The following is a 20,958-nucleotide window of genomic DNA, read 5'->3' on the forward strand; positions in this document are numbered from 1 at the left end:
CGACGGGGAGCGACGGAGAGTGACGGAGAGTGACAGAGAATGAACGGAGAGTGACGGAGAGTGACGAAGGTAGACGATGCCTGACGGAGAGTGACGGAGAATGAACGGGAAGCGACGGAGAGTGACGGAGGTAGACGATGCCTGACGGAGAGTGACGGAGAATGAACGGAGAGCGACGGGGAGCTACGAGGAGTGAAGGGGAGCGAGGGAGAGTGACGGGGAGTGACGAAGGTAGACGATGCCTGACAGAGAGTGACGGAGAGTGACGGAGAATGAACGGGGAGCGAGGGAGAGTGACGGAGAGTGACGGAGGTAGACGATGCCTGATGAAGAGTGACGCAGAGTGACGGAGAATGAACGGGGAGCGAGGGAGAGTGACGGGGAGTGACGAAGGTAGACGATGCCTGACGGAGAGTGACGGGGAGCGACGGAGAGCGACGGAGAGTGACGGAGGTAGACGATGCCTGATGAAGAGTGACGCAGAGTGACGGAGAATGAACGGGGAGCGACGGGGAGCGAAGGGGAGCGACGGAGAGTGACGGGGAGTGACGCAGAGTGACGGGGAGCGACGGAGAGCGACGGAGAGTGACGGAGGCAGACGATGCCTGATGAAGAGTGACGCAGAGTGACGGAGAATGAACGGGGAGCGAGGGAGAGTGACGGGGAGTGACGAAGGTAGACGATGCCTGACGGAGAGTGACGGAGAGTGACGGGGAGCGACGGAGAGCGACGGAGAGTGACGGAGGTAGACGATGCCTGACGGAGAGTGACGGAGAATGAACGGGGAGCGAAGGGGAGCGACGGAGAGTGACGGGGAGTGACGAAGGTAGACGATGCCTGACGGAGAGTGACGGAGAGTGACGGGGAGAGACGGGGAACGACGGAGAGTGACTAAAGTAGACGATGCCTGACGGAGAGTGACGCAGAATGGACGGGGAGCGACGGGGAGCGACGAAGGTAGACGATGCCTGACGGAGAGTGACGGAGAGTGACGGGGAGCGACGGAGAGCGACGGAGAGTGACGGAGGTAGACGATGCCTGATGAAGAGTGACGCAGAGTGACGGAGAATGAACGGGGAGCGACGGGGAGCGAAGGGGAGCGACGGAGAGTGACGGGGAGTGACGAAGGTAGACGATGCCTGACGGAGAGTGACGCAGAGTGACGGAGAATGAACGGGGAGCGACGGAAAGCGACGGAGAGTGACGGGGAGTGACGAAGGTAGACGATGCCTGACGGAGAGTGACGCAGAGTGACGGGGAGCGACGGAGAGCGACGGAGAGTGACGGAGGTAGACGATGCCTGATGAAGAGTGACGCAGAGTGACGGAGAATGAACGGGGAGCGACGGGGAGCGAAGGGGAGCGACGGAGAGTGACGGGGAGTGACGAAGGTAGACGATGCCTGACGGAGAGTGACGCAGAGTGACGGAGAATGAACGGGGAGCGACGGAAAGCGACGGAGAGTGACGGGGAGTGACGAAGGTAGACGATGCCTGACGGAGAGTGACGCAGAGTGACGGAGAATGAACGGGGAGCGACGGGGAGCGACGGAAAGCGACGAAGGTAGACGATGCCTGACGGAGAAGAGCCGAGCGGAGCTGAAGGGCGGCGGAGAGCGACGGAAAGTGGCGAGAATGGACGGACAGGGACCGGGACTGACGGATACTGACGAAGAGTCACGGAAATGATCCGAGGGCGACAAAGAGGAAGGCGAACTGGCGAGCTGAAGCAGGCCGAGCCTAATCGGAGATGACGGAAAGTGACGAAGAGGAACGAGGAGTAAAGAGGGGTGACGAAAAGAGCCGAAGCGGTTGAAGGCGAAGAGCTGAGTGAGGGAAGACCGCAGAGGTGAGCTGCTGCGCTGCGGCGGCCCGTCCCCGACTCGGCGGGACCCCGCGGAGTTCCCAGCCGGGCAGGACGCGAGCGAGGGAGGGCGTGGAGGGCCGTGGGTCCGCCTACCCTGAGGCCGCAGGGCTGGCACCGAGGTGACCGGGTGGGAGGCGCACCGCGGCCCCCTGGCGGCCTCTGCGCGGGGCCCAAGCCCGTGTTCTGCGCCCCTCTGCGGGCCTCGGCGCCCAGCCCGGCCCCTGACGCGCACCTGCGGCTCCAGCCAGCGCCCGGGCCCGCCAGGCTGAGGAGCGGCGGAGGCTCGCGGCCCCCGGACCCCAGGCCGCGTCCCCGGAGCCCGGCCGAGCCCGAGTGGGGCCCTCGTGCGGACCGAGAGGGCGGCGGAGGGGCCCACGGAGCCCGGCCCAGCCCCTGCTGCTGCCACCCGCGGCTGCCTTGGCCCAACCCCGTTCCCGCAGCGGCCCAGCCCCGGGGGGAGCCGGCTCGGGGACACCCGACCCTGCGCGAGCTGCGGGGCCTGGACGGGGCTGCGCGGCGGGGCGGGGCTGGCGCGCTCGCTCCTCTCCCTCCCTCTCTCCCGACGGCTCTGTTCCCTCCTGTGGCGCAGTGTACAGAACACGGAGTTGGCCATGCTGGCCTTCTTCAGGGCGCAGGTCGGTGGGACTCTGAGCACATTGGCGTGGTGCGCCCGGCACCACCGTCGGTCTGCAGAACGTTCGCATCTTTCCATGAACAGCTCTCCACTCCGCCTCCCCCAGCCCATGACAACCTCCCTTCCACGTTTCGTCTCTCAGTTTGACCTGCTAGGTACTGAGATCTCCTAGGTACTGAGACTTCCTCGGTGCTGAGGTCTCCTCAGTGCTGAGACCTCCTAGGTACTGAGGTCTCGTAGGCACTGAGGTCTCCTAGGTACTGAAACCTCCTCGGTACTGAGGTCGCCTTGGTGCTGGGACCTCCTAGGTCCTGAGCCCTCCTAGGTACTGAGACCTCCTAGGCACTGCGATCTCCTAGGTACTAAGACCTCGTCGGTACTGAGGTCGCCTCGGTGCTCAGACCTCCTAGGCACTGAGATCTCCTAGGTACTAAGACCTCCTCGGTGCTGAGGTTGCCTCAGTGCTGAGACCTCCTAGGTCCCGAGACCTTCTAGGTACTGAGACCTCCTCGGTGCTGAGGTCGCCTTGGTGCTGAGACCTCCGAGGTACTGAGACCTCGTTGATACTGAGGTCGCCTCGGTGCTGAGACCTCCTAGGTACTGAGGTCTCGTAGGCACTGAGATCTCCTAGGTACTGAGACCTCCTAGGTACTGAGGTCTCATAGGCACTGAGATCTCCTAGGTACTGAGACCTCCTCGGTGCTGAGGTCGCCTCGGTGCTGAGACCTAGGTACTGAGGTCTCCTAGGCACGGAGATCTCTTAGGTACTGAGACCTCGTTGATACTGAGGTCTCCTCAGTGCTGAGACCTCCTAGGCACTGAGATCTCCTAGGTACTGAGACCTCGTCGGTGTTGTGACCTCCTCGGTACTGAGGTCTCCTAGGTCCTGAGACCTTCTAGGTACTGAGACCTCCTCGGTGCTGAGGTCGCCTCGGTGTTGTGACCTCTTCGGTACTGAGGTCTCCTAGGTACTGAGACCTCCTCCGTGTTGTGACCTCCTCGGTACTGAGGTCTCCTAGGTCCTGAGACCTTCTAGGTACTGAGACCTCCTCGGTACTGAGACCTCCTCGGTGCTGAGGTCGCCTCGGTGTTGTGACCTCTTCGGTACTGAGGTCTCCTAGGTACTGAGACCTCGTCGGTGTTGTGACCTCCTCGGTACTGAGGTCTCCTAGGTCCTGAGACCTTCTAGGTACTGAGACCTCCTCGGTGCTGAGGTCGCCTCGGTGTTGTGACCTCTTCGGTACTGAGGTCTCCTAGGTACTGAGACCTCCTCCATGTTGTGACCTCCTCGGTACTGAGGTCTCCTAGGTCCTGAGACCTTCTAGGTACTGAGACCTCCTCGGTGCTGAGGTCGCCTCGGTATTGTGACCTCTTCGGTACTGAGGTCTCCTAGGTACTGAGACCTCGTCGGTGTTGTGACCTCCTCGGTACTGAGGTCTCCTAGGTCCTGAGACCTTCTAGGTACTGAGACCTCCTCGGTGCTGAGGTCGCCTCGGTGTTGTGACCTCCTAGATACTGAGGTCTCCTAGGCAAGGAGATCTCTTAGGCACTGAGACCTCGTCGATACTGAGGTCGCCTCGGTACTGAGACTTTCCAGGTACTGAGGTCTCCTAGGCACTGAGGCCTTCCCCTGTCGGAGGTGGGAAACTACTGGGAGGTAGAGCAGAACCAACACCTTCCCCTGAGGGTGGTGGGCTGAGCTCTGTCTTCCTTTCTAGGGGTCTTCTATTCATGCCATCCATGAGAGACCCCCGTACTCTTCTGACGCATTCCCATGTTGCTGAAGACTCAGTGTCGTCTTTGTTACTGTGACGTTGTGTGTTCGCGGTGTGCTGCAGTATTCTGTTTTTCCAGCGTATCCAAGGAGACGTGTAGTGCCTAAGAGCGTGAGTGCTGCAAAAAGGGTGGTTTGTTCCAACCCAAGCTTGACCATGACTGGTTCTCTCATATGGGTCAAGTTCCCTAAACTTCTCTGTGCCTCAGTTTCCTTGGCAGAAGAACAGGGACCGCCGGGCGCGGTGGCTCAAGCCTGTAATCCCAGCACTTTGGGAGGCCGAGACGGGCGGATCATGAGGTCAGGAGATCGAGACCATCCTGGCTAACCCGGTGAAACTCCGTCTCTACTAAAAAATACAAAAAACTAGCCGGGCGAGGTGGTGGGCGCCTGTAGTCCCAGCTACTCGGGAGGCTGAGGCAGGAGAATGGCGTAAACCGGGAGACGGAGCTTGCAGTGAGCTGAGATCCGGCCACTGCACTCCAGCCTGGGCGACAGAGTAAGACTCCGTCTCAAAAAAAAAAGAACAGGGACAGTAAATGTACCCGTCTGTGTGAGTGTTCAGGGCTGGGCTTCACTGAAAACTACCTTCCCACAGTCCTGGAGGCTGAGGTCTGAGAACAAGGTGTCCTCAGTCGGGCTGGTTCCTCCCGAAGCCCCTCTCCTCGGCTTGCGGACGCCATCTGGCCTGTGCTTATAGGGTCTTTTCACTGTGCCCAAGTATCCCTGGCATCTCTTCCCTCTCATGAGAACAGCAGGTTGCTTTAGGGCACACTCTGACAGCCTCGTGCTAACACTATGAGGCCAAGTACACTCACATTCTGAGGCACTGAGGTTAGGGCTTCAACATCTACTTCCGAGGCTGGGAGATGATAAATTCCTGTTGACGTACCCACCCGGCTTCTGGGCACTGGTTACAGAGCCCCAGGAAACCAGCCCACAGACACAGTGGTCTCTCCACTTGGCTCTGATCCAGAGTGAAGCCAGTGTGGACTGCCAGCCTTTGGGGAATATGAATGCCCGATGGGAAGGAATTCTTTGTACCGTATCGTTGCCTTCATGTAACTCTGAAGTTGTGTCAAAATAAACATTAATGAAAATTCTCAGCAAAAGTCATACATATTCTTGCCAGGGCGAGACACTAGCTCATGACTGTGTCGCTTCCTTTGTTTTGGGCTCAGTGTTATGAACTGGGTACAGGAACGCCTGCCGTTTACCTCGGGCCTCTCAAAAGCCCAGACAAGCACAGGCAACAAAAGCAAAAACAGACAGATGGTCCAACATTGAGGTTAAACATTTCTGCACGGGAAACAACAGTGTAAAAGAGGAAGGCCTCTTTGCCAGTGGAGACACAGGAAGGCCTCGGTCTCCTGCTGGTCCCTGGGCAATGGACCGTCTTGGTGTAAAACCCGATTGTATGTTCTATTTACTGCGATAGGAGAAAACCGCCTTAGGGCTGGAGGTGAGCTGTGCGTGCTAGTGGCAATGCTGCTCTTTAATGCATGAAAATGTTTGTGGGATGTTTGTATTTGCACATCAAAGCACAGCACCTTTCCTTAAACTTATTGATGACACAGAGATCTCTGTTCCCATGTTTTCCTGCTGACCCTCTCCCCACTGTTACCCTATTGTCCTGCCACATCCCCCTCTCCCCTCTCCGAGATGGTAAAGAGATAATGATCAATAAATACTGAGGGAGGCCGGGCGCGGTGGCTCAAGCCTGTAATCCCAGCACTTTGGGAGGCCGAGGCGGGCGGATCACAAGGTCAGGAGATCGAGACCACAGTGAAACCCCATCTCTACTAAAAATACAAAAAAATTAGCCGGGCGCAGTGGCGGGTGCCTGTAGTCCCAGCTACTCAGGAGGCTGAGGCAGGAGAATGGCGGGAACCCGGGAGGCGGAGCTTGCAGTGAGCCGAGGTCGCGCCACTGCACTCCAGCCTGGGCAACAGCGTGAGACTCCGTCTCAAAATAAATAAATAAATAAATAAATAAATAAATAAATAAATAAATACTGAGGGAACTCAGAGACCAGTGCGTCCTCCGTATGCTGAGCGCCCGTCCCCTGGGCCCACTTTTCTTTCTCTATACGTTGTCTCTGTGTCTCTTTCTTTTCTCAATCCCATCCCACCTGACGAGAAACGCCCACAGGTGTGGAGGGGCAGGCCACCCCTTCACATATAATGAAATAGGAATCAGCCCTAAAAAGGAAGGAATGGTGAGACAGGCTACCACACGGACTCACCTGCGGGTAACGAGATAAGCCAGACACAAAAGCGCTGTGTGACCCCACTCCTACGAGGTCTCTGGAGGACTCAAATCCATAGACACAGACAGTAGAATGGTGAGTGCCAGGGGCTGGGGGAGGGGGAATGGGGCGCCCTTGTTCGATGAGGACGGAGTTTCTGTTTCGTAAGATGAAGAAGTTGTAAATATGTGTTATACAACAATGCGTATTTGATTAACACTGCTGAAATGTATCCTTGAAAATAGTTTAAAGGGGCCGGGTGCGGTGGCTCACGCCTGTGATCCCAGCACTTTGGGAGGCCGAGGCAGGTGGATCACAAGGTCAGGATATCCAGACCGTCTTGGCCAACATGGTGAAACCCCGTCTCTACTAAAATACAAGAAAATTAGCCAGGCGTGGTGGCCTACGCCTGTAATCCCAGCTACTCGGGAGGCTGAGGCAGGGGAATCGCTTGAACCCGGGATGCGGAGGTTGCAGTGAGCTGAGATCGCACCACTGCACTCCAGCCTGGGCAACAGAGCAAGACTCTGTCTAAAAAAAAAAAAAAAAACAAAAGTAGTCGGAAGGGTTAACTTTATATTATCTGGTTTTTACCTCCATTAAACAAAATAAAAGCTGAGTGTGGTAGCTTATCTCTGTAATCCCAGCACTTTGGGAGGCCAAAGCAGGATTACTCGAGCTCAGAAGTTTGAGACCAGCCTGGACAACATGGTGAGACCCCATCTCTGCTAAAAAAAAAAAAATTTATTTAATTAGCTGAGTGTGATGGTGTGCACCTATAATCCCCAGATACTCAGGAGGCTGAGGCAAGAGGATTGCTTGAGCCTAGGAGGTAGAGGCTGTGGTGAGCCCCGATGGCACCACCGCACTCCAGCCTGGGTGACGGAGTGAGACCCTGCCTCAAAAACAAGATTAAATGAAGTAAAATTAAAATAAAAAGGCCAGGCTAATGATTTTTTTTATTAATAAATGTGGGAAGCTTAATTTAACATGATGTCAAGAAACGTGATTATGGTTCCAAATTCGGGGTCCCTGGTGAGAGAAAAAGAATAAGATGGGGTCGGCCGCAGTGGCTCACGCCTGTCATCCCAGCACTGTGGGAGGCCAAGGTGGGCGGATCTCCTGACGTTGGGAGTTCGAGGCCAACCTGACCCACATGGAGAAACCCTGTCTCTAAAAATACAAAAAATTAGCTGGGCGTGGTGATGGGAGCCTATAATCCCAGCAACTGGGGAGGATGAGGCAGGACAATAGCTTGAACCCGGGAGGAGGTGCTTGCAGTGAGCTGAGATCGCACCACTGCACTCCAGCCTGGGCAACAAGAGTGAAATGCCATGTCAAATAATAATAATAATAATAATAATAATAATAATAATAATAATAAATAAGGTAAAGTGCCTCAGGGTGAAGAATTTGGATACCGCTTGACTGAGGGCCACGTGGGGCCACTTCAGCTCTAGTTTCTGTGGTTTATGGCCTGTGATGTCTTCCCTTCCCCGGCAGTTCTCGTGGGTGCTGTACTGAAACATTACAACGAGACGGCGTCCCTGCGAGGCTCCCGAGGGAGGGAGCAGGAAGATCCAGGCGGCATCTTGAAGGTACAGCGTGTTCACAAATCTCCCAGGCCACAAGCAAGGAGCCAGCCGGCTCTGAATTCTCCAGCACAGTCAGGGCGCAAGTCAAACGGCTTCCGATCAGACCTAAAGAGATCCCGCAGGAAGTCCTGACGTTCACAGCAAGCAGGGCTCTGTGCGGGCCAACACGCCGCCCATGGGTGCTCTGGAAAATCACGTGAAGATGGTGCAACGGGGAGAGTTAGAGAGCCCTAAAAGCAAGTCTCAGGCCAGATTCTGCCACATGCCTCGTTTGCAAACAAGCCCTAAAGATATCCCCAAAAGATATAGGACGTTGTTTGGAAACAGGATACTTGCAGATGTAATCAAGCTGAGATGAGGTCATCCAGGAGTAGGGTAGGCTATAAATCCAATGCGTGGTGTCCTTACCGGAGAAGGGGAAAGACAGAAAACGCACAGAGAGCAGGCCACGTGGAGACAGAGGCAGGGACTGGAGGGAGGCAGCCACACGCCCAGGGACGCCTGGAGCCCCCAAGGAGCTGGGAGAGGCGGGAAGGAGCCTTCCCTAGAGCCTCGAGAGGGAGCACGGCCCTCTGACTTCTGCCCCCAGCACCGTGAGGATAAATATCTTTTAAGCCCTGTTTGCTGGAGCGGCCCCAGAAAATACACACACCCTTAGAGACCAGACTGGCAACATTTAGAGTCTGCATCGGGACCCCCAAAATCCTCAATCAGTGTGTGGTCCAAGGACGGCTGGAGAGCCACGTCTGGACCATCCCTGTGGCCGTGGCCTGAGCGCCCTGCACCTGAGCGCCGGCCTGCCCCAGGTCTGATGCTTTCCAGCCTGTGCCTGCGGGGGTGGGAGGGGCTGGTGTCTCTCAGACAACCTCCTGATACTGGTGTAAACCAAACATAGAATTCTAAGCCCCTCAGCTGACTGAATGGACCCCCTTTCTGGCCAAGGGGATCCCAAAGGAACCTGAAAAGGTAGCTCAGGCTGTGACAGGAAGAGGGAGTCAGACAGGCCTCGTGATACCATCCTCCCTTTGGAACTCAGGCACAACTGACCAGCATTCGTGTGAAAACAGAGATCGTAACGTGGGCACAACGGACTCGCTGTAGCAATAAGATATCAAATTCCAACCGGACTCTAGTATTATAGAATGAGACCACCACTTCTCCTGTTGTCCTTCCCAGCTTTTCCCTGTCTCCCCTTTTCCCTACTTTATAAGACAGGAGAAGGGGGAGAAAGCAAAAAGTTGGAAAGAAACAGAAGATAGGCCGGGCGCAGTGGCTCAAGCCTGTAATCCCAGCGCTTTGGGAGGCCGAGACGGGTGGATCACGAGGTCAGGAGATCGAGACCATCCTGGCTAACATGGTGAAACCCTGTCTCTACTAAAAATACAAAAAACTAGCCGGGCGAGGTGGCGGGCGCCTGTAGTCCCAGCTACTCGAGAGGCTGAGGCAGGAGAATGGCGTAAACCCGGGAGGCAGAGCTTGCAGTGAGCTGAGATCCGGCCACTGCACTCCAGTTTGGGCGACAGAGCGAGACTCCGTATAAGAAAAAAAAAAAAAAGAAAAGAAACAGAAGATAAATAGTTAGACGACCTTGGCACCACCATCTGGCCCTGGCGGTTAAAATAATAATAATAATATTAACCCCTGACCAAAACTACTAGTGTTATCTGTAAATTCCCGACATTGTATGAGAAAGCACTGGAAAACTTCCTGTTCTGTTAGCTGATGCATGTACCCCCCGTCACATTTTCAATTCTTGCTTGATTTATCATGACCCTTTTACATGGATCCCTTAAAGTTGTAAGCCTTTAAAACGGCCACGTATTTCTTCTTCAGGGAGCTCGGCTCTTAAGACGCGAGTCTGCCGACGCTCCCGGCGGAATAAAAAAGCTCTTCCTTCTTTAATCCGGTGTCTGAGGAGTTTTGTCTGTGGCTCGTCCGGCTACAGTATAGCATCGCATGACAGAGAGCAGGCGTTAAAATACGTCAAAGTCTTTCACCCCGAAACGTATTTCTTTCACGTACTTCAAAATGGCCCTCGAAGCCGTCTGTTGTGGGGGAAGTTTGCTTTCTAAAACTCCTCATCTAAACTCAAGCATTTCTTCATGCTGACGTCAAGTTTTCAGGCAAAGCTTAACTCTTTCAGCCAATTGCCAATTAGGGTGTCTTTAAAATCCACCGATGACTTAGAAGTCTCCACTTTGAGAGACGTCGTCTCGGGGCAGAACCAATATGCACCTTCCCTACACTGGTTTATGCCTCTGCTTATAACTTCTGTCTCCCCAGAACGTATAAAATCAGGCTGGAACCCAGCCAACCCAGGCACGTGTTCTCAGACCCTCCTGAGGCTCCCGAGGTTACTTCTACATTTGTCACGGGCCAGGGTCACTTGTACATTTGGCTCGGAGAAAACCTATTCAAATATTTTACAGTTTGGTTTTTTTGTCAACAGTGGAGACTCCAATGTCACCATTCATGTTGCTCATTAAGAAGCCACGACTTACACCGTGAAAACCTGTCAGAGGCGTTGGAACAAGAGCGACTCCATCTTGAACGGGCCTGAGTGACTCCATGATGAACAAGGCCTGAGTGACTCCATGATGAACAGGGCCTGAGCGACTCTATGATGAACGGGGCCTGAGCGACTCCATCTTGAACGGGGCCTGAGTGACTCCATGATGAACAGGGCCTGAGTGACTCCATGATGAACGGGGCCCGGGCGACTCCATGATGAACAGGGCCCGGGCGACTCCATCTTGAAAGGGGCCTCAGCGACTCCATGATGAACGGGGCCCGGGCGACTCCATGGTGAACGGGGCCCGGGCGACTCCATCTTGAACGAGGCCTGAGTGACTCCATGATGAACGGGGCCCGGGCGACTCCATGTTGAACGGGGCCTGGGCGACTCCATCTTGAACGGGCCCGGGCGACTCCATGATGAACGGGGCCCGGGCGACTCCATGATGAACGGGGCCCGGGGACTCCATCTTGAACGGGGCCTGAGTGACTCCATCTTGAACGAGGCCTGAGTGACTCCATGTTGAACGGGGCCCGGGCGACTCCATGTTGACCGGGGCCTGCAGAGGGGACGTGCACGGACTGGGAGCCTCAGGGCCCGGCTCTGCAGCTCTGCAAAGTGCCCAACTGAGTGCCTTTCTGTGCAGCACAGTGTGGTGTAACCCGTGCCTGTATCTCGTTCCAGGATGTTCTCGTCGCCTCCACAGGATCCTCTGCTTTTTGCTTTTTTCTTTCTTTCTTTCTTTTTTTTGATCGCCTAGGCTGGAGTGCAGCAGTGTGATCTCAGCTCACTGCAGCCTCCCCCTCCTGGGTTCAAGCAATTCTCCTGCCTCAGTCTCCCGAGTAGCTGGGACGACAGGTGTGCACCACCACGCCTCCATAATTTTGTTTTTTTTTTTTTAAGTAGAAATGAGGTTTTGCCATGTCGGCCAGGCTGGTCTGGAACTCCTGACCTCAAGTGATCCGCCCTCCTCGGCCTCCCAAAGTGCTGGGATGACACGTGTGAGCCCCCGCGCCTGGCCAGGATCCCCTGCTTTTATGGGCCTCTGCCACGCCCCGTCTCCAGCCCCTGGCAAGCAGTGTCCTGTGCCCTGTGTGTAGCGACTCGTCCGTTCTGGACGTCTCGTGGCAACACAATCGCAGCACAGGTGGCTGTTGGTGTTTGGCGTCTCTCGCTGCCGTGGTGTCTACGAGGCTCTTCTGTGCTGTGGCAGGCCTCCGAGTTTCACACCTGACTGGTTGAAGCCTCTTCTCTGGTGTGGACAACTGCGTTTACTTGGTCCATGACTCCACTGCTGGCCCAGGTACCCTCCCGCATGCGCCCTCCTGTGTTCGCCCTCCCGTGTGTCCTCCCGTGTGTCCTCCTGTGTGCATCCTCCCGTGTGCGTCCTCCCGCGTGCCCTCCTGTGTGCATCCTCCTGTGTTCACCCTCCTGGGAGTGCCTCCTCCCGTGTGCACCCTCCCGTGTGCGTCCTCCCGTGTGGATCCTCCCATGTGTGCCTGCCAAGTGTGCGTCCCCCCCATGTTCACCCTCCCAGGAGTGCGTCCTCCTGTGTGCCTCCTCCCGTGTGCGCCCTCCCGAGTGTGCGAGTGTGTGCGAGTGTGCGTCCTCCCGTGTTCACCCTCCCATGTGTGTTTCCCATGCCGTGTGTGTCCTCATGCGTGCACCGGGTGTGTTGGGGTCTGTGCCGGGGGTGGTGGAGAATGAAAGAACACACAAAAGATAAAGACACACAGAGAACATGGCGGCCGTCCTCAGAGCCTCCGCCTCACTTTATTTATATTTTATAAACTCCACGTCAGTAGAAAGAATGCAGTGCAAAACAAACTTTCTTTTCTCACATGTAACCTTTTACTCAGTTTTTGTTTTTATGCTCTTTTTTATCTGCCCGCCTTCTTGGCGCCTACGGGAGTTTATTAAAAGTTTAATTGGAGATACTGTCCTTAAGCCCTATCTATTTTTTAGTATACTGTTTTCAAAGGCCCCTGCACGGATGTTCTGAATTTGTTCATCTGTTCATCTCCTGGGGAGCTCCTGGTTGCTTCTGCAGCTCTGCTTGGATGATGCACCCGGCTGGTGTCCCCGTAACCGCCGCGGAAGTCCTGGAACGTCCCGCGTGGTGCCCACCGCTGAGGAACCTCGTTTGGTCCCCTGGGAGGGCTGCCTCTTCCCGGACTCTCGGCAGCACGGCTCTGCGGCAGGTCAGAGTTCAGCTGTGGAAAAGGCTGGAGTTCTGTGCTGGGGCGGGGGATGTTGCAGGCAGGTGTCCTGTGAGCAGAGTGGGGGCCGCCAGGTCTCTGAGCAGCACCTGCTCCCCTGAGTGCCCCTGCCCTGAGCTTCCTGCTGGCCATGCCTGGTCTGGGGACACGAGGGTCCCAGGGTTCTCCCTGCAGACCTCCACCACTTCTCCCCAGAAGCCAGGGCCAGCCAGAGCATTCGAGGCTCCCTTTAGCCAGGGTCTCCTAGGGGCTCTGGGGATGGAATTTTGGCTGACCCTGTCTCAAAAAATAATAATAATAAAAATAAAAGTGAAACCTTGCATGAAGGAAGCTACTGTATCTCACCAACCAGAAGCCATGCATAGGTTTGTGGATCCATAAATGCGCCCTTGGAGGAAGCGTGTGGCTGGTGTGTTCACCCTACACATATGATAATTCCTACACCCGGGGTCAGCTGGGGTCAGCCCAGAGCAGCTACTGCCAGGTGCCCAGTGAGTGGCCCAGGTCCCCAGCCCCACAGCCTATCTGGAGACCAAGGTGGCTCCATCTGACAAGACATTTCCCACAGAAAATACCAAGATACACGAAGGCCAAACACATTTAAGAAATGACACCATCGGGGCATTCGGAACTGGGAGGGAGTACACTTCTGCTGTTTTAAGCTCTCGGTTTGCCGTATCTGTTACAGCAGCCCTGGGACAAAGGCTCCTCTCCAACTCCTGACCTCGTGGGCCTTGACTGGGCCCATCTCTGAGGACCAGGAGGCATCTGCACAGCGTCAGTGTCTGCAGCTCGGGCCGCCCAAGCGCCTGGGACCCTCCTTCTGGGTCCCCAATCTCAAAGCCTCTGCGACACCTGCAGCCTAGGACCCTCGGTCCCTCCACGCCTCCCTCGGGGCCCTCGACCCCAGGCAGCTCCCCAGGCAGCTCCCCAGGCAGCTCAACCACCAGACCCACACGCCACGGAGCCTCGGTCCCTCCATGCCCTGTGGAGCCTCGTAAAGCCACACACACTTAGGGAGCCTGTGTCTCCCCCACCCTACAGGACCTGGGTCCCCTTACCCCCATGCCCCATGGAGCCTCTTCCACTCCTGTCCTACCCGCGGCCCACAGACTCTCTCTTCCACCCCTCACCCCCCACCCCCTTGCCCCACCGAGTCTCTGTTCCCCTCCATGGCCCACTGAGCTTGCATTGCCACACCTCCCATGCCCCACAGATCCTGTGTCCCCCGCCTACACCCCACAGACCCTGTTCCCCTCCATGCTCCCTGGAGCCTGCATTCCAAAGTGCTGGGCTTACAGGCGTGAGCCATCGCCAGGCTAATTTTTGGATTTTCAGTAGAGACAAGGTTTCGCCACGTGGGCCAGGCTGCTCTTGAACTCCTGACCCCAGGTGATCCACCTGTCTCCATCCCCTGAGTCGGGCAGGTGGACAGGAGGGTGGGGAGTCCGGGAGCTCGGATGCAGGAACCACAGGAGGACCCGGCTGGTCGCTGCTGCCACCATGAGGCCAACGCCAGGTTATTGTATGAATCGAGCTGCTTTCGTCTGCTGTGAGATTTACCACAAGACAAAGCTTTAAAAAATACTTTGGCTGGGCGCGGTGGCTCACGCCTGTCATCCCAGCACTTTGAGAGGCTGAGGTGGGCGGATCACAAGGTCAGGAGTTTGAGACCAGCCTCGGCAACCTGGTGAAACCCCATCTCTACTAAAAATACAAAAATTAGCCGGGTGTGGCGGCAGGTGCCTGTCATCCCAGCTACTCCGGAGGCTGAGGCAGGAGAATCACTTGAACCCGGGAGGCGGAAGCCGCAGTGAACTGAGATTACAACACTGCACTCCAGTCCGAGAGACAGAATGAGACTAGGTCTCAAAAAAAAAAAAAAAAAAAAATGAACAATAGGGTCTCGAGCCGCAGCTCATGAAGTCCAGGGATGGGCTTTGGGGTGACACTGTGTGTGGGTTTCCAAGCAGTTTTCTGGGGCACAGAACGTCTTGGGAATCAACAGGGAAAATGGTTCTGGGCAAGATCCGGCCGTGATGTGGACCTGGGGTTCCAGGGCCCTGTCTTCTGGGCCGGCCGGGCCCCTTGGCACCTGTGCCCTCTGGCGATGGACATGCCCCGGCCTTGGCAAGGCGTCTCCGTTCTTCCGACCGCCGGCACGTGGAGCACGGCCTGTGCCTGGGACGAGGACGCTGGAGGCTTCTGTGGAATCTGAGCCGCTCCCTTCCAAGGCCGGCACCTGCTGTCCTTTGACCTTGGGGTTCCTGCCCGAGCCACGGCTGTGACCTGGTGCCCCCCGGAGCTGGGTTTCCTTTATCCTCCTTGGTCTCTCCTGTCACCGCCCCAGGGGCTCCCCTCTCGCCGGCTGCGTAGACAGAGGGATTTCTCACCACCACAGAGCTGCTATTGCAGCCAGCGTGTCCTTATTCCTCACCGGAGGGGAGTTTTCCGGGACAATTTGGTGGGTTAGGAGGTCAGAAAGTGGGCAGTGCTGATCGCCTGGGTCAGAGATGAGGTCACAGGGACTCAAAGCTGAGTCAGTTCCTGGGTGGCGGCCACAGACCAGAGGAGCCGGTTGGTCATCTGCGTGGTACCAGCTGCCCCGTCCAGCGCGGGGACATATCTCAGCACGACCGTCGGTTTCACAAGAGGGATGTCTCCCCAGGAGCAATTCGAGGACGGCCAGAGTCTTGGAGCCTTCAGCGGTCTGAGTCCAAATCCATCGTTTCCAATCCAGCGGCCTGAGTCCGAATCCATCGTTTCCAATCCAGCGGCTAATTTGTTAGTCCTGTAAACACAGTCTCGTCCCCGGGCAAGAAGCAGGTTTGCTTTGGGAAAGGGACTATTATCGTCTTTGTTTCCAAGCTAAACTACTATAAAGCAAGTTCCTCCCAAAGATACTGTGGCCGACACCCTGGAGGGAGGAAGGACAGCTGGGAGGTTCGAAGCAAGACGGACTCAGTGAGGTCAGACCCCTTCACTGTCCGGATGTGCTCACGTATGATTTTGGCGGGCCGGGCGCAGGGGCTCACGCCTGTCATCCCACCACTTCTGGGAGGCTGAGGGGGGTGGATCACAAGGTCAGGAGTTCAAGACCAGCCTAGCCAATGTGGTGAAAGCCCGTCTCTACTAAAAATACCAAAACTAGCCGAGTGTGATGGCAGGTGCCTGTGGTCCGAGCCACCCAGGAGGCTGAGACAGCAGAATGGCTTGAACCCGGGAGGCGGAGGTTGCAGTGAGCTGAGATCGTGCCACCGCCCTCCAGCCTGGGGGACAGAACGAGACTCAGTCTCAAAAAAAATTGTTTTTGCAAAAGCAGTTTCAAGCCCAGGGAGAACAGTCTTTTCCTGTGGGACCTGCCTGGACCGGCTCGCCAGCCCCCTCCCTGCAGGATGCCAGGGGTGGGGGTCTCTGGGGGTTACCATGCAGGCCCCACCTGTTCCTGGGGGCTGTCTAGAGGGCCCCCACTCAGGGGCAGCCGAGGGCCTCAAAGGGGCAGCCGAGACGCCAGTTCCTGCTGGGGTCCGTTGAGGTTATCTGTAGTTAATTGTTATCTAAAAGGTGATGCAAGCTTGTTTTCAAAACGCAAACAGGCCGGTGAAGTGGCTCACGCCTGTCATCCCAGCACCTGGGGAGGCCGAGGTGTGGGGATGGCTTGAGCCCAGATTTAGAGACCAGCCCGGGCAACACAGCCAGGTCCCGTCTCTCCAACAAATAATCATTATAAATACATAAAAATAAAAATGCCCCAGTAAAGATGTTTATAAAGTAAAAAAAAAAAAAAAAAAAAAGGAAAAGAATCTCTTTTCTTACCTCCTCTATTCTTCAGAAAAGGGAACCTATTCATACCCAATACTTATTTTTAATCATTCAATTTGCAATTTAATCCCTGAATTTTGCATTCAGTTTGCATATTTAGTTTTAATCGTGCAATGTGAAATTATATAATGTCAACTTACCCGTTTCAAAGTGTGCACTGGAGTGGCGTTTAGTGCAATCACGATTTGGCAGGATTTTTATTTTTATTTTTATTCTTTTTTAGATAGCCTCTCTCTGTAACTCCATCACCCAGGCTGGAGTGCGGTGGTGCGATCTCGGCTCACCACAACCTCCACCTCCTGGATTCAAGCGATTCTGCTGCCTCAGCCTCCGGAGTAGCTGGGACTACAGGCGCCGCCACTACGCCCGGCTGATTTTTGTATTTTTAGTAGAGACGGGGTTTCACCATGTTGGCCAGGCTGGTCTCGAACTCCTGACCTCGTGATCCACCCGCCTCGGCCTCCCAAAGTGCTGGGATGACAGGTGTGAGCCCCCGCGCCTGGCCCTGCAACCTGTTTTATCAGCAGGATCTTTGGGACCTGTATCCGTGTCAACCTCTTATGTGGTCCTATGACTGGGAAGCCCAGGAAAGTAGCCCAAGAAGGAGCGGCTCCGGTTTGAACGCCTCTGACATTAGCGGCTACTGTTTGCACAAGCAAAAAAATAAAAGCAGCAGATTCTTTCATCAGGGTCCCGTTTGAAGTTTCTCTCTGGGTTATTGTAACTTCCTTTTCTTTTTTTTCTTTTCAGACAGTCTCGCTCTGTCACCCAGGCTGGAGTGCAATGGTGCGATCTCGGCTCACGGCAACCTCTGCCTCCCAGGTTCCCGCTATTCTCCTGCCTCAGCCTCCCGAGTACCTTGGACTACAGGTGCACGCTGCCTCGCCCAGTTTTTTTTTTTTTTTTTTTTTTTTTTTTGTATTTTAGTACAGACGGGGTTTCATCATGTTGCCCAGGCTGGTCTCCAACTCCTGAACTAGGCTCAGTCCCAAAGTGCTGGGATTGCAGGCGTGAGCCACCGCGCCCGGCCTGGTGACGGTTTTAAAGAAGTCACAGCTCAGAACACAGCAGCTTCGGGAATCGCACCTGCGGATGAGTTCACGTGGCCTCTGGTCTCGGCTCACGCAGCTGTGCTCTCAGCCCGTCACAGCCCGGCCTGAGGCCCCGTGAGCCGCCGGCTGCCCGGTGCTGTTGGAAACCTGTGTCCAGGGCTCCCAGGTTTGTGCCTCTGTTCCCGGCGATGACCCGCAGGGACCCTCTGTTGGTCACACTGCAGCCTCCCGGAAACCATCCCTGCTCGCTCTAAACCACCGGTGAGAATTGCCGGAAACAGGATGGGATAATGCTCTGGGCCCAGTGAAGGTGGTGGCCGCGGGTCCGTCTCTGTCTCCTGCATTCCTGACCAGGACCCCATAAATCATCCAACCTTTCATCTCTGCCTTGGGGGCGCCTTCAGGCCGCAGACCCGGGACTGGTAAATCATCAAAAACCTTTATCTCTGCCTGGTGTCTCTCCTAGCGTGGGAGGGTTGCTCCCCATCCTGAATATTCGAAACTCAACCTGGGGTCATGTGATTTTCTAGTGGAGAAGAGAATTTTCCATTCCGGGAAGCACCTGGACCAAGGGCTTCCGTGCCCGGCTTTGGGAGGGGTTTGCAAACACCCCTTGCCGGGCACAAGGGCACGGTCAACAGGGAAGTCCCAGCAATTGACAGGGGCTCACTCTGGGCCCACTTCACTCAAGCACCATTCACAACCCTCGGCTCGCAGGAAAGAGGCAGCGCCGAGGCTTGGACTCCACGTCCCTCCACCCACATGATGTCCCCACCTGGTGTCCAGCCCACAACTGGCCGCCCAGGACACAGAGGGAGGAAGGGCCGGGCCCGGTGACTGTGTGAGGAGGCGTGGAAGCCGCCCTCCTGCTCCCTGTCACACCAGGGCACAGGTCATTTTGTGGCTCTCCCAGGGCTGTGGAAGGAGGCGGAGAACAGGTGGCTGGTGTCCCCGCAGGGCCTCAGTGAAGGGAGGAGGGAGGAGGGCGAAGGGGGAAAGAGGCAGAAGGGAGGAAACAGATGGGCCAAGAGGAAGCCGCAGGGGGCTGTGGGCAGAGACGGGGAGTCTCAGTGAAGAGAGGAAGGAGGAGGGAGAGGAGGGAGAAGGAGCAGGGGGAGGAGGGAGGAGAGGGGAGGAGGAGCAGGGGGAGGAGGGAGGAGAGGGGAGGAGGAGCAGGGGGAGGAGGGAGGAGAGGGGAGGAGGAGCAGGGGGAGGAGGGAGGAGAGGGGAGGAGGAGCAGGGGAGGACGGAGGAGAGGGGAGGAGGAGCAGGGGGAGGAGGGAGGAGAGGGGAGGAGGAGCAGGGGGAGGAGGGAGGAGAGGGGAGGAGGAGCAGGGGGAGGAGGGAGGAGAGAGGAGGAGGAGCAGGGGGAGGAGGGAGGAGAGGGGAGGAGGAGCAGGGGGAGGAGGGAGGAGAGGGGAGGAGGAGCAGGCAGGAGGGCGAGTGTGGGGAGCCCCCGGGGCCTGAGGCAGGATGGAAAGAGGCTCGGTGGCCGATCAGATGTCCCTGTGCCAGGACAGCAGCCGCCCCGAATATTCCGTGCACTCTCTGAGGCCCTGTCCGGGCGTCCAGCTTGGGGTGGGAGACAGCGGGGTGCGTGGGGAGCACCTACAGAGTGGACGGGAAGCAGCTGGGCGGAGGCAGGAACGGGCCCCGGACAGACCCCTGACCCGGGCTCCTGGTTAGCCCCGGGGGAGAGATCCCAGGCGTGGGCAGCGCTGGGAGAACCCACTTCCACCCACGGAGGCGTCACAGGCTGCTCAGGACCCAGACGAGGCCCACGGGGGCCGGGAGAGGTGGGAACCTGCAGGGGACGACCCCGGTGGGTTTGCTGGCCAAGGCGCCCAGAGCCTGCAGGCCTCAGTCTGCCGGTCCCGTGCCTTGTCCCCGGGGCTCAGAGGACAGCACCTGTTCACCTCGACCTGGGGGCTCCGGGGGACCCACCGTGGCTGCGGCCAGTGCCCCGAGTGGGGCCCATCCGTCAGAACCTCCATGTCCCCTGCAAGGGCCCCTCTGAACACAGCTTGGGGACGTCCTTGCTGTCTGCAAACCCCTGACTGGGGGACTCCGGGGTCACTGTTGGGTTCCCTGGGGGAATCTTCCTGCCCCCACTCCTGGTCTGTGAGGACCGGGGCCCCTCCCCTGACCCTGGGGGACTCCAGGGACACTGCTGGGTTCCCTGGGGGACCCCGGCCCCTGCCCCCACTCCTGGTCTGTGAGGACCCCGGCCCCTGCCCTGACCCTGGGGGACTCCGGGGACACTGCTGGGTTCCCTGGGGCATCTTCCTGCCCCCACTCCTGGTCTGTGAGGACCGGGGCCCCTGCCCTGACCCTGGGGGACTCCGGGGACACTGCTGGGTTCCCTGGGGGACCCCGGCCCCTGCCCCCACTCCTGGTCTGTGAGGACCCCGGCCTCTGCCCTGACCCTGGGGGACTCCGGGGACACTGCTGGATTCCCTGGGGCATCTTCCTGCCCCCACTCCTGGTCTGTGAGGACCGGGGCCCCTCCCCTGACCCTGGGGGACTCCGGGGACACTGCTGGGTTCCCTGGGGGACCCCGGCCCCTGCCCCCACTCCTGGTCTGTGAGGACCCCGGCCCCTCCCCTGACCCTGGGGGACTCCGGGAAGACTGCTGGGTTCCCTGGGGGACCCCGGCCCCTGCGCTGACCTGGGCATTTGGGTCCCCGTGTGAGTTCGGGGCGGAGTTCACTGCCCAGCCGGGTGGGGACAGACGCGTGGCGGGGCGGGACGTCCCTCCTCCTCCGGCAGGAATGTCCGTGCCAGCCAATGGCAGCGGCCGGGGTGTGTTTTAGGGACAGTCCCCCTTAGACACCGGCGGGAGCGGCCAGGAGCTCTGAGACTCGCGCGGCTGGAAGGTGAGTGTGTCCACCCCGTGCTGCTGATGCCGGTTCCCCTGCGGGGGACGTGGGGGCGGGGGACAGCGCCCGCTGCGGGCTGGGGATCGGGAACCCGCGTTTCCATCATTCAGGTTCCTTCTCCTCCTCCTCCCGGGAGCCTTAGCCGGGGGCACGGGCCGGGGGACGGTCGCCTGGGATCCGTGGCCTGTGACCCTCGCAGGCCCTGAATTGTCTGCTGGGCCAGAGCCAGTGTGGACACGGCCCGGGACGGTCAGGGAATGAGCCTGGGGGCCACGGTTTGCTGGACCGGTCGGACGTCCTCACTCGGCCGCCGGGGCCTGGATGGGGACAGGTCGGGGCAGCTGGGACTGTGGGG

The 20,958-nt window shown here is 57.5% G+C and overlaps 1 protein-coding gene and 1 long non-coding RNA gene across 4 annotated transcripts in view; both read left to right on the forward strand.

The window, feature by feature from the left end:
• Nucleotides 1-565: 565 nt before the first annotated feature.
• LOC105478049 (uncharacterized) lies at nt 566-16,653 on the forward strand. 3 transcript variants are annotated; one of them, XR_011618504.1, is made up of 5 exons: nt 566-1,847; nt 8,025-8,119; nt 10,566-11,934; nt 12,613-12,832; nt 13,539-16,653. It is a non-coding gene; the product is annotated as an uncharacterized lncRNA (long non-coding RNA). The 3 variants fall into 3 exon arrangements; XR_011618505.1 differs by lacking the exon at nt 566-1,847 and adding an exon at nt 6,634-7,232; XR_011618503.1 differs by lacking the exon at nt 8,025-8,119 and having other exon boundaries at nt 567-1,847.
• A 3,758-nt stretch (nt 16,654-20,411) lies between these two features.
• LOC105478250 (phosphatidylinositol specific phospholipase C X domain containing 1) overlaps nt 20,412-20,958 on the forward strand; it is a 43,456-nt gene continuing 42,909 nt past the window's right edge. The window contains exon 1 of the mRNA XM_071089398.1: nt 20,412-20,600. The gene's annotated coding sequence lies outside the window, so the exon portion shown is untranslated. The remainder of the gene's footprint in view (nt 20,601-20,958) is intronic.

The sequence above is a fragment of the Macaca nemestrina genome, chromosome Y (assembly GCF_043159975.1).
Source record: "Macaca nemestrina isolate mMacNem1 chromosome Y, mMacNem.hap1, whole genome shotgun sequence".
NCBI lineage: Eukaryota > Metazoa > Chordata > Mammalia > Primates > Cercopithecidae > Macaca > Macaca nemestrina.